This window comes from Manacus vitellinus, unplaced genomic scaffold (assembly GCF_001715985.3).
Source record: "Manacus vitellinus isolate BGI_N305 unplaced genomic scaffold, ASM171598v3 scaffold_1_pilon, whole genome shotgun sequence".
In the NCBI taxonomy this organism is placed as follows: Eukaryota; Metazoa; Chordata; class Aves; order Passeriformes; family Pipridae; genus Manacus; species Manacus vitellinus.
In genome coordinates, this window is record NW_021939396.1 from 20,651,761 (window position 1) to 20,666,093 (window position 14,333).

Here is a 14,333-nt window from a genome sequence, read left to right on the forward strand (position 1 = left end):
GCACGACAGCAGCAATAAGAAACATCACATCATTGCATTTGTGGCCATATTTCAAAGTCACACTAAATTGATTCTTTTTGCTCTCAGTGTCACTACAGAATTTTAGATATTTTCAGAACCTTCCAATGTTGAATTATTTGAAAGTTTAATGGATGTGGACAAACACTCAAGATTGCTACACTACTACATCCATGGTCCTACCCTTCAATTATGGATACCTCCAAGAAACTCCCCTACGTTAATGATGAACACATAAAGAGCAACTTCCGTCATCTGCTATCTTTTGTACAACATTGTGGAGCCATTCACAATCCCATATTTCTTTTTTTAAACCTCTGCAGTCTCTACTGGCAATAAAAAATTTGATTTTTTAAAAAACATTACAATACTTGGCATATTTTCTATATCATAAAGTCTTGGAATGATATAACTACAAAAGGATCTGTATATTTTCTGACAAAAGGCTGTGGTCTTTCATGGTTGCATAAATAATTCTACATACTGCAGCATTTATTTCTGCATACTTTTAAATCTTAGTCCTTAAAATACTTTGAGATTCTTTCAGGAACCTGATTCAATCTTTTCAATCTTTTTTTATCTTTTCTTTCCATGTTGTTGAGTGTGCAACAAAAGTCTCACAAAGCTATCATGTTATTTGGGATATTTATTTCTCTAACATTACCTCTCAAACTAAAACTCTCTTTGAATATGCAAGTCTCCCTTATGAAAATCTCACAAAATTGGATTAGAATGGCAAGTAATGGGTATTTTAAGAGAGGCTAAGCAAGATGATGAATTCTATTCCCACTAAGATTAATGTGCTGGAAGAACAAGTTAAAGAGCACAGTAATGGAATTTCTTAAGTGGCACTACAATACGAAAGCCATAAAACTACCAGTAAGGCAAGAGGAAAGTAATATAGAGAGATTGAAAATAAAGATTTAAAAAAAGGCAGAGTAAAACTTGAAAAAATCCAAACCCGATTTCAAATACACTGTTAAAAAAGAAAGTAAAAGTAGGTACGTCAATATTTCCACCCACTCAGTAGGTGGTGAATATACTGAAATTTATTGTGAGGAAAAGATTGCAAAGTAAAATGATCAAAGCAATTATTATGCCATAAAAAAGTAATAACTCTTCTTCAGGCTCTGGTATAAACTTAATGCAGTGGAAATTCCATCTGAACATGAGGAAGAACTTTACTGTGCAGGTGATGGTGCACTGGAAAGGTTGCCCAGAGAGGTTGTGGAGTCTCCCTCATCGGAGATATTCAAGAACCATCTGGATGCGATCCTGTGCAATGTGCTCTAGGATGGCCCTGCTTGAGCAGGGAGGTTGGACCAGATGATCCACTGTGGTCCCTTCCAGCGTGACACATTCTGTATGCTACATGCCAAACACTTTAAAGTGAATTATGAAAAATTTGGAAAGGCAAAGGAATGATTGCTGAACTCAGCAGTATGAGAAGCCAAAACGAGAAAAAATTGCCTAACGATTAAAGCAGACTGTTAAGCAAGTTGAAAAGATTATTCCTCTTTATTTTTGTTTACAAATTTTTTCTAAATACCTTGTAATATGTCAAGAAAGCACAAGAGACAGTATGCTTCAAGGTGTCATCTGCATATTAGAAGTAAAAGGTCAATGACACACTTTATGTGACTGCCTGTATAAAATACAGCTCAAGCTTTGGGACTACACAAACTGTAAGCTTTCTAGTTGAAGCTTGCAAAAGACTTAGTTGACTTAGAATCTTTGATTCCTACATATCTAGCTTTATTTGTTCTAGGGGATTTATTACTAATGCCTGATCTGAATAAGTTTAAGGAAAGATGGTAGCTCTGGGCAATATTAGCTGCCAAAAATAATAGTTGTGAAACTCTGGAAATGAGTTATAATGCCAGAACTGAGTCATAAGCAGTGGGAATAAGTGAATTAGCTGCAACAAAAAATCCCCCACATGTTGAATTAAATACAGTACTTTTACCTTAAAATATTTGAATAAAACCTAAGCTATAATTGTTACCTCTTAGAAAATGTGACCGCTAAGGCTGCCTCTGTAAAAACAAATGCTAACAAAGCATATTTAAATTTTTTGCTAAACAACAAACATGCATCTCCAACAGACACTTCCCTGCAACTTTTTTCTTCTTCTCGAGCTCTCAAAGATAGTTTTAAATGCAATATTTTATTCACCTGTCACTTATGTGTGCATAAAATTATTATTTAATTTTAAACTCAGATTGAACCAGAAATCTCCAAGCTCTGTTTTGCAAGAAAACCACATACTATGGTGCAAACACTTATTTAGAAGGATGATTATAGCAATAGAGAGCAAAACGGCTGTCAAATACTTTTTTTTCAGTAGCATTAACAACAGAGATTAGAAGCAGAAATGAAAAGCTGCATGAAAACAGCCTAAACTCTAAGTAGAGAAATTAAAGGCTCATTCTTTTTCTTTTTACTGCTGTGGACTATAGACATTTAGGGTCTGAAAATAGCATGGCACTGTTTGGAAGAAGAAGGAAAATGGTGTATTGGCAAATTCTGACTGGAATAAAATCAGCTGTCTCCAAGTGACAATTCCAGTCCTGCTCCCTGCAATTACAGGACACAAACAACTAATGAAAATAGGTGCCTTGGAGCAGAAATCTTCGGAGTGGATTCCTGTTTTCTCTGAATCTCTCGTTTCACTCTATATTACACTAGCACATACAAGAAACAAATACAAGCTAAAACCTCCATCACACACACTTCACAAACATCCCTCTGAAAAAACAAGAAACTTGAAAACCCTCTTAAAAACCTGCATCCCTCAAGTCACTTCCTTCACATTTGTTAACCTATCAGCAAGACAGTATTAATGTTAGTAACCAACATGAAGTACTCCCACAAAGGCACTACAATGTGACAGCTTGCGGTTTTCGTTATTCATCATATCTGTGTCACACATTATCTGTATTAGAATAATTTAATTCCTATTTGGAAACCAGGGGCTAAGAAATGCTACAGAATCTGTTCATGCTATGCTACATATTAATATTTTCATCCCTGTGTTGAAGAGATGGATACTTATTCCCACTTGCAGTTATGTCTAATAAGACACAATAGGAGAGAAATGACTGTTGACCTGTACATGCTTTTTAAAGGATTTCATGACTACAACATGCTTCTAGATTTTCCTGTGAGCTGATGTTAATCTCCCAGCTTCAGGCTACTTGGTTAATTTGGACTTGAAAAGCTCTGAATGCACACCACTTTATCTGTGTACAGGTATGTTTCTCTAGCTGAGCAGAGAAACAACATGAGTGCACTTCCACAACCTGTCATGTTACCATAAATGATCATACCTATGTTGTCAGAATGCTAACAGGTCTCAGACACAGACATGATTTCCAAGTAGGACAGAAGTGATTGAAGTATCTCCATTTCTTAGCTAATCCCATCTTTTTCAGACATCTTTTTTGTCTCTAGGAAAAAGCTACAGTCACCAGTCTACTTTTTTGAGGTTGTTGAATGAAGGCTGTATAGAAGTATTATTGCTTTACTGCTTAAACAATAAAAAATGGACTTTTAATTGTACACATGCAGATTTCTTAGGCTTCAAAATATATATTGTCCAACTGAGAAAGAAAGATGATATCAGCTGGGTTACAGGATGTAGCTAATGTTGCTTTCTGTGATGCTTCCTTTTGATCCATGTATTTTCTAGAAAAAAAGCTTTTACAGAAGAAATATTCATTTCTTGAATCTCAGTCCCTCAGATCGTGGGCGCTTCCTCTTGGAAAGTAATCTATTCTTGTTCCAGAAACAGCTAAGAAACAACAAGAAAATGCACACAGAAGACAGGAAGCGTGTGTGTGTTTCATCTTCTCCAAGGAAGGCCACCTCAGTGAATGAGGCAGAATACAACATAAACTAGCACTTTGACTCAGACACCAACCCATGCTGAGATTTTAACTTCAGCTTCCTGAGTATGAATAAACTGATTGCTATTCTCTTATTAGGATATTTTACTGTTTTAGGGCCAATTGCCTTAAAAACACAATTCTCTCATTAAGTGAACAGAAGTTGCAGTAGCAGGAAATAAAAAGCTTTATCCAGATTTTTACTAGGGAAAAATTCTTGGCAATAACTACCAGCAACATTAGTACTAAATTTGATTTTGAAGTATTATTTATAGCAAAAGAACCCTGTATAAAAATACACTATGTAGAAAATGTGCTCAAAAGAAAAATAATACTAAACAGAACAAAACCTTTGTAATATGCCTATTCACATGACATACACAAGTCAATCTGACTGTTGGAACACCATTTTGGACAACTGTAAGATACTTCATCATCTACATTCCTGTTTATCTTGTGTGATTGATTTTGCTACAAACCACTGGATAACATTTTTTAACCTTCCTTAGGGCTAAGATGGTATCATATCAGTGTGGAAAACACTCACTAGGCACAGCTACAGAGCACCAATTTTCCCATTTTGCGGAGGAAAAAAACCCCACAAACCCCCAAACAAATAAAAAAAAGTGGTGGTTTACAGTGAGGCAAAAGTATAGCCTAGTATTAGTAGTGTTAGGATTAGCAGTACTACTAGGATTAAAAACATTCTAGTTGTACAAAGTATTTTCTGTCCCCCCCAGCTCAACCTCCCTTGTATATTCACTATGGTTTTCTGTATTTGGATGCCAGTTGAAATGTTACATACTTGCATATTTCAGGAAGTAAAAGTTATTTCACTATGGTGCACTCTCAATTTTCAAGGCTCAGGAATAATCAGAAACCCCAACTGGAGATGTTTTCCAAAATTATGCCATATAATTTCTTCAAAGAATTGCTTTGCTTCTCTTTGAATTTGGTTTAACAAATTTGGTCCTAAAGCTAGGACGTTTAAATTACAACTACTCACTTTAAAATTGAATATGTAATATCTGCTTAATTTAATTTTTTCCCCTATCTACACTGAGGTCTTTGGCTGAATAGCAAAAATAACTACTATTTTGGTTTCTGAGTAATAATATATACTTTAGCTCTTTCGACTCCATTTCACATATATATTTATGGTCCTATTAGCATATTTATTTAATTTGATTTAATTTTACATCTGTCCCGCAGTTTCTAAAATAAGTATCAAATAGAGTTATAATAAAGAGGTAGAACAAAACTCTTGTCTTCTGAGATAAGTTGTTCTTTAAAAATACATAACTGCCTTTTAGCTGACTTTGGAAAAAAGCTTCTATACATCTTCAACTAATAGAAGCTATAAAAAACCTTTTGTAATATTGGAACCAGTTGAGAAACCACAAGTATTCAAATGCAGGAAATCATGATTTTATAACATTTTAATGTGATCTACTCTTGGGAAACAAAGTTAACCAAGCCCTATTTCTGTACAGGAAATATTCCACTGTACAGTTGTAATACATTGTGGTGAGGGGTACAGCTGCAATTTTTTCACCTGTAATGCCCCACTGGTATTGTGGCTTACTGAATTGCATCAAGATTGCCTTCCTGTCCGGAAAGCCCTCTAAGTACAAACAAGACTCTAAGCCCAGGTTTTATTTTCCCTTGGTATCAGAATATGGTAATTTAAGAGCCCTGAGAAATGCTTTTTAACCTTTTAGAAGAAATATGTAGCATTCTTTTATTAGGAACTATGTTCTTTGCCTTTTTAAAACAACATGTGACTAACTTATCGATTTATCAGGCTAGCAGGTTCAGAGCAAATGCAGGTGTGTGGAGTAAAGTAATCTGTCACAGATACTGGCTTTCTTCATCATGGAAAAATTACTCTAAAGACACTAATGGCTTTTGTTAAAGCACAGAATAGTGCTATGCTATAACTGAGATTTCTGCAGGACTCTAAACAGGAAAATTATGTACTGCTAAGTTCAAACTTTTCTAATAACTGTCATTTATCTTGAGACTGAATTTATGTGATGATCACTTGCTTTTTGAATAGCAAACCCAACAATTTACTTAATTTACTTAAATTAATTAGGTCTTAATTTATTGTTGTGAGCATTAAGAAACAAAAGTATACAGATAGGAGATCGTACATTAGGGACTTACCTACTTCTTGCAAAACCCATTATTCTCTCTTTCTGATACAGGAACTATCTTGTGCATTTAATTTAAGGTTTTTAATTTTCTAGGCTTTAGTATTTATTAATAATATAAACATTATGCCGTTGAAATGTAGTCCCCTCTGGGATTGAGAGTAGCAGCCTATTAATACATTAAGTAGTTTGTAATTTTCAGTATATGGGCTATTTTGACCACATATTCTCACCACAGTAAAGCCTGACTCCTACAAGAAGTACAAGATCAGCGTTCAGCCGGAAGGACTTGGGTTTGCAAAATTTCATAAATCAGTTACAAAATCTGAAAAGTACAGAACACGAGGAGAGTGTAAATCTGTCATTAAGATAATCTGATGGTTTCGTCAGTCCTCTGGCACCCGGTAGAATTTTCACTGGCTCAGTAACCCCAAAGGGTAAATTTCAGTGTGATGCACAGGCAAATTACGCACAACTTCCATTAACATTCCCAACAAGTTACGCTTAACTCCCTGCAGACTGCACAGAAACTCTAGGCCAAACGATACAGTCTCATCTCAATGCAGTGAACACTAAGATCACACGGCAAAATAATTAAGATTATACACACACAAAACAGTAACAAAATAGTAAAGTCTGACATAATCCTACTCTCAGGCAAGGAAATTCACAAATAATGTTTAAAGTTGGAATTCCTAGAGAGAATGGGCTCTGTTTCAACATCTGCTTAAGACTCACAGTGTAACTCTCCAACTTCTTTAGCTCCTACTTCCTTCCTTGCAAGAAAATGAAGATGATACTTACAATTAACAGTCAGAGTCTTAACTTTGGAAAACATGTGCAAAACTCTTCCCAGTATCAGAAAACTTGCTTGCACCTGGATCATCTGAAGTGTAAGTGGCTCAACCAAACCTACAGCCCTCTCACACAGACCAGCTGTTTATGTGATGAACTGCATTCATTTTTGTCCTCATGCATGAATGGAAACACTGCTTCTACTGCTGGGAAAGCAGTTTCCTACATTAGAATAAATGGCAGTTGTTACAGTTATAGTTTATGATCAGATATGCTTAATAATTGGACTCTATTGTTTCATTTCAAGCTTGTTGCCACTCTTCACACAGTAGAGAGATCATAAAAACACTGTACAGAGTCTGTGTATAGTAGTAGTATGACTATTACAGTCATACTGAATAACATCAAAAGGTAGAATTAACAAGAAATGTAAGTTTTTTTAAGAAGTAGAATCCCAGACAAAGCACCAAATTTGCATTCTGCGCAATTCACAACAGCTAGACAAATTATTCCCCAACCATCTAAAAAGTCTCATTATTTGAAGACAGTACTGAAGTGTGTGGCAGAAGATTCAATAATTTGCAAACCGACAGGTTTATCAAGAAGCATGGTTGAACTTTACAGTTTATTATCTAGTAACACCATGACCTTAAATCACTAATCTGTCACACACAAATCATCTGGATTTCCAAAATAGTTGTTGCTTTGGGAATATAAGAAATAAATCAAGCATGGATAGAAGTTGTGGTTTCCCAAAAAGCACTTTTCCCAGACTCTTAAATGCCCAGCTGAACACTGTAGTCCCAACAGGGAGTGAAAAGTAAAAAGGAAGCAGAGTCAGCCAAAAATGAGGTATTCTCCATTAAAAGGAAAAATGAATGTCTTTGACATTGATCATAATTCTTTTCCTGTTGACTGTCATGTCAAATCCTTCCTGGAATAATGACTTACAGTAGGTCTAATGTCAGTCACTCTTAAGCTCATGCTTCCTTAAGCCACTGTTTAAACACCCACAAGGTGTTAGAAAATGACTGTTTATTGGCTGACAGCGTTGAAAGAATCAGATTCCAGACTACAGTTTGAAAATGCTTTATTTAAACAGAATAAGCATGTAAAGCAACGCAACAGACAATTTTTTGAAACCCTGTCTTTTGAAAATGGAAATATTTTATGTTCTTCTAAAAGAGATTTCACCACCTTAGGAAATGCTGTGTAAATTTTACCACAGTAGTTTTATTTACCTAGCCTTTCCTTACTAAATCCCAGTTAAGCCCTTGCAACCTTGGAACTATACTTTCTGCCCTAAAATTTCTCCAGTAGACCTTGATATTTGGTTAATTTAATCACCACTTTTCTAAACCGTGCTCTGTTTCTTAGGACACTACATAAAGAAGAAAGGCCAAAAAAGGAGGTCTTAGCACACATTCATCTTTTCATCAGCTGTTATAATGCTGACTACACTTGCATGCCATAGGAATCCTGTCAGGTACACAAGGGAAACATCCTCAAATACAAAAACCTGTCAGAGTTACAGTTCAGCAGATATTTTAACTTCATATGGAGAAACAAGCAAATGCCATAGATTATCTTCCTTTTGTTTTGTAAGCTTTAACAGCTTGCATTTCTCACTGGATGACAATCCAGGAGAAAGAATTTTAAGTCTGTGTTGGCGATGCAGCTTAAATAAATCAGAGAACTCAGATTTTGGAGCATTATACATCATATGATTACTTTGATTAGACAAATCTGTTTTTCTCCTGCATTTAAATCCATGGCCACTTATGTAAATGGTCTTGTGACAATGCACAGCTTTTTGTTTGAGATAGGGGGCAATGCCAGCAATATCCCTTATTGGAAAGATAACTCTACAATGCAACAGTAAACACTGAGAATCTCTGTAAAAAGTTCACTAGTTAAAATAGACCTCCAGCTGTACAGGAAATCATTTGCATATTCTGTTCACCTGCTTGCACAGAAAAGCAGAATATTTCCTTGATGGCACATGCACTGTTTTCCTATCTTGGTGAGCCCCTCCTAATTTTTGTTCTCTCCCTTGCCAACCCAAACCTGTCAACCTTGTTCTTGGTAAAGATAAATGATATAAAAATATGACCCAGATTAAATCAGAAAAGTAAAACAAAAACAGACTAATCACAGGCAAAGATAAATACATATCTGAGATTCTCAAGATTGTAAGAAGACATAGGAAGACTTTGGGAAACTAGATGCATAGTGCAAGTACAGTTCTAAGCGCCACAACACTTTCTTTGAGGTTAGATATCTAAATGTAGCTAACTCCGTATTGTATCTGCACAATGTGAAAGTCTGAATCACTAACTGAATTTTTTCCCCTGCAACTCCCTCCTTTGAATTTTAAAAATATCGCAGTAATGAGGAACACTTGTCCTTTCTCAAATGCTGAACCTGACAGATCCAAGGAACTGTACAAGCACGGTTGAATTTAGCATCACGTGACAGCTCTGAAATACCATCCTTTGTTATGATGTGGAATATATTCTTCTTCAATTATTTTTTATGTTCTGGGACAGTGGCATTATCTGCATAATCATAAACTATTGTCTAGAATTCAAAACTGCTCCTACTCCTTTCTTCCTAATGCCATATTTCCAAGGCAACCAGAACAATCAGGATGGAGGAAATTGCTACAAACTCTCTTTCAGCTGTCCTAGTAGCCAGTTCAAGCTAATGTCCAATTTGGGAGATGAAGAGAGAGACTATGAAACCCTTACTCTGCAGTTTAGACTGCCTAGCACATTCTTGTTCCTGAGATGCTCATGTATCTCCTACAGCTCTGACATCTTTGCAAGAGACATTTCTATATACATTAAAAACTCAATTCTGCTTGAAGGCTATCACCGTGCTTCCACATCTCCGTAGAAGACATTTTATGGTCAGATTTCATAAGAACGAGAATGATCACTGCCCCCCAACTCCAACTTTAACTGCTACATACCAAGACCATCATAGAGCAAATAGAAGACCTGTTGCCCTGTAATGATGAAATGGTTGCCTTTTAGCATACAGTTTACTGTTAAACTGGGAAACTGAGGCATGACTTAAGTCTTTGCAATGAATACTTGCTGAGACAATTTTTATTATAGAAATTATCTACACAAGAGAGTGTCCTAAATGTAGCATTAACTAAACTTTGGGAGCAAAAACAGTAGGCTTTGTCTCTCTGGTTTTCTGGACATATTTTCTTTAAGTACTTAATAACATAAGCTTTCGAAGTTGCTCATCCATATACCTTTAACCACAACACTTTCTCTTACCAGCAATCTACATGAAGGATTTAAGTTTCATTCGTTATAACAACGAACATCTCAGAGAGCATCCCTTTTTGATTTATGAATCTTCAGTATTTTTAAAGTAAAGGCATTGCTACCTCATCTTGCTTTTTAGCTTTTGAATTAATTTTGTGAAATTCTTCCAAATTTGGACTTTCCTCTGCTCCTCAGGTGGCAATGTAATTCTAATGTCAACACCATTCTACTCTTTGCCCTTGCTGCTTTGGGCAGTAATAGACTATCCTGATTTACATGACATTGGATGGACTCGGCGCTGGAATTAACTTCACTCTTATGAAATATGGGCTGTGTTAAGTGAAGTTATCAGTGGAATATGCTTTTTCTTCTCCAAATATTTTAAAAATAATCTTAGCAACATTCAAGATTAAAATGGTATGCCTCTACCAACATTTGAGTAGCTGCCTGAAGGTCTTTTCTGTAGATCTCCTTCATACAAGGGGTACATTAGTGGTGGCCCAAAGCAGTATTTATCACATTACTTGGATAAGAAACAGCCTATTTACTTTTTCTTCTTACAAGAACGTGAAACTATGCTCTTGTGTGTATATTCCTTCACCCCACATTGACCTTTACTGAGATATTTTGGCTAGACCTTTCTAAACATCAATCAAAAACTTTTCACAGCTTGAAAAACAGGCAACCATCACTGGCAATGACGCAGAAGCTGACAGAGCAGTCAAGAGAACAGTTTTGATCAAGGAATTAGAAAGATTTTCAGCGTAAAAGACTCAGGAATACTCTACATCCACAACATATTTCCTTCTTGACACAGAACCCAGTATTAACTCTTTTTTCCAGTTAGGTTTCACCCAAACCACTTGTAAGCACATTCATAAATTGGTTTTTGCTTCACTTAATTGATCTTGCGTTTCAAAAATAAAACCTATGTTCTCGCTTCATTAGTAAGAGATTGCAAGTACTACCACAGAAACTTTGAAACAATCTTGAGAAGTTATATTCAGAAAAGGTCTTGGCAGTGATGTAGACATAAGAGGATCAAAATAAGAAAAGGTCTCCAGATAAAAAAGGGCCAGAAAAAGATGTCAGAGAGTGGCTTTAGTACCTGAGGATAAGAAACACCTTAAGTCACTGAACGGGAACTCCTTAAAAGTTAAGAAGAGATACCAGAGAAGTCTAAAGGTGTTTCACCAAATACTAGTTATCTGAAAGAATGGTAAATCACAGAGCCAAGAACATTTGTAGCATGTGAATATGGGACAATGGGAGATTAAAAATTAAAAAAGAAGTGTTTGCAATGTCTGTTAGACAGGAAGAACAAGTTCAAATACTCTCAACCTTCCCCAAAAAATACAATTCCGATGCAATTTCTTGCAAGTGCATCTAGGATTCTCACTTCCTTCAAACAATTAGATCAAACTTCTATTTAACATTGCTAAAGAAAATGCAACATGCTATGCCATGGCAGAAACATCAGTTCTTCCTGTTCCCTCCACAAATAAAACAACAATGTTTGGACCGTAAAAAGCAAAGTATTAGAAACTTGACCAGCAAAACTTCTTAGCTTTGCAAAAAAACAAGTAAAAGCATAAGAAAATAAGCTTTTGGGACAATCTAGAAACAACAGCAAGGTAAGGTTTTACAGAAAAAAACATAGTTCATTTCAACTCTTACAATCTGAAGCTGTTCTCTATCTTTTGGCCATAGCAGATGACACGCACCTTCAATATTTAGAAAAATTCTCTTTATGGTGAAGCTTTTCCAAGTTCCAGGAATTTGAAGAATAGCTATAAAACCAGAGACTTCTAAAACCTACCCATGATTAAAACGATATGCTAGAAGTTTAACAAAGATAGAAAGCTAGAAGAAATGTCACAACAACTTAGAAAGAAAGAAAGAACATGCAACTGGCAGACTTTAAAATCATGACAAACTACAGAAGTGCACCTTTGACCGGATTCATGTGAAGCAGAGGTTTAAGGGAGACTGGTAACACAGTGGGTGACATTATGGGTCCTCCTTGCATTTGAACATATACACAATCCTGGGAAAGTTTTTAAAATGTATTTTAATATATTTTTATCATTATTATCTTCAAATTCAGATCCTTTGATAAAGTCTTTGGCTTGCAGATGTTTCTCTAATGTTTCATTTCAAGAATTGAAGACAATAAATGTTGTTTTGTCTTTTTTATCTTTATATTTAAAGAATTTTCCATATCCACTAAATACACAGTATGTTAATAAACAAACATATATCTATATAGGAGAAAAAGTGGAGCTGATGAAAGGCCTCATGACTGATTTAAATTAGAACCTGAAGTTTAGAATAAGTATTTGGCAAATGCAGTTTACCTAAAAAAAACTGAAAATCATCTCTGTATGACTTATTCCACCCACATATCTGTTAGATTAATGAAAATATGCACACTGTCCATGTTCATAATGGCTGTTTATCCACACTGTGCAGAGCTGCTCTGTGTAGGGATATGGTCATTTCTGGAAAATATGAAAAATCACCACCTCAACCCAGGCAACAGTTACTGCCATAAATAATGACCCACAACCAAAATGTGGATCCTCTTGGTATTTCTGCACTCTATGTGCCCAAGATCAAAGATTTGAATACGTGTCCTCTAACTTGGCTGACAGCTTTCATCTCTTCCCTTGTAGTAGAAATCTGAAGAATTACAGTAACACCAGTGGAAGCTGACAGAACCTGACTGCTGGGGGCTGACTGCTTCCTGGTTTCTGTCTTACTCTCTGAGGCAATCGCAGTGGACAGGAAAAAGGATTGCAACTTCCTTTCTTTCTCTAGACCACAGTATGGAAGCACAAAGCAGCAGAACGTGTGTGCTACTAGCAGTCCAGCTCTGTATGCCCACTTGAAGAAGAACTGCTATTCGCCCTGGACAGGGTCACATTATTACACAAGCACATACATTATGGCTTATGATGTCTGTTATCTATAATGGCAGCGTAATGTAATTACATAAAAAACTTGGTGTGCTGTGCTCCAAAAATACCATCCTGAAAGAAGGCAAAATGCTGGCTTTCATAGCAACCTAATAGGGTCATCAAGACAGCCTAGAATAACACAATTTTGATCTTTGATTCAAACCTCATGCCAAGTGCAGCTGATTTTTTTCCATTTAATTTTAATTTTCATATAACTGAAAGGAGTTGACATTTGGCTGTCTAGAGGGCAAAGAAATTGGCAGGACACTTACATGATCTCACTAACAGTATGTGCATGGTAATAACATTATACCATTTATCTGAGGAAGATTATCCTACTTCCTCATAACTCAAAGCATATTGGTGCATAATTCAATTTTAAAAGCAATTTTTAACATTATAGCAATAATAAAGTACAATTCAACATTTTTTAATAAATAGGAAGAATGAGGAGATATTTATTTCCCTTGACTCACAACACTGTTCTAATTAAAACCCAGATTGGAATTTAAAAAAAAATGACATGTTCAATTTGTAATACAAAAGGGAAACTGAGATTAACAGAATTAAAACTGAGCTAAAATCAAAATAGGTATGCAAGGAATAAGTGAATTTCTAAAGAATTATACTGGACAGGAGAAAATGTGACTACCTGACTGCGCACATTAGAAAGCAAAAATTCCAGAGTTAGGGATCAGTGTAATTGTGAGGTATGGTCTACTTGTGGGGCACAGAGTCATACAGCTGCACCACTCAGCCCTCCTTCAAAGAGCAGTTCCATGATCTCACACAGTCAAACTGGACTGTCCACTTCAACCCTCTTCAAGCAAAACAAGAGGAAACAGACCCTTTCTTTCTACCCTGTGGACCTTACTAGAAGCAGCACAGCCATCTGCCAACACAGACAGAGGAGAGAACGGCTGGAGTGGAGATTTTAGTTCAACAATTCCATTGAATCTTGGAAATTTCAGACCAGGTCTTCCTCACATACTTCAATTTCAAAACAAATGAAGTTTTCAGCAAGGACTGATAGACGAAATCACAGGAAGTCAGAATAAAAACTCTGTATGCTTGCAAACCAGAAGTGACAAATTCTAGCTAGCTTATTATGCAATAATAAAACTTCTAAGATAAGTGGTTAAAAAGTCTGCACAAGTACTTTTCAAACTAAAGATGTGCTCAAGCTGTGTAATTTATCTCCTATTGATTTTACAGAGTTCCTGACATTGGTTT

At 35.9% G+C, this 14,333-nt stretch overlaps 1 protein-coding gene across 1 annotated transcript in view; it reads right to left on the bottom strand.

Moving 5' to 3' along the window:
• VPS13B (vacuolar protein sorting 13 homolog B) overlaps window positions 1-14,333 on the bottom strand; it is a 424,315-nt gene that overhangs the window by 65,148 nt on the left and 344,834 nt on the right. The window lies entirely within an intron of this gene.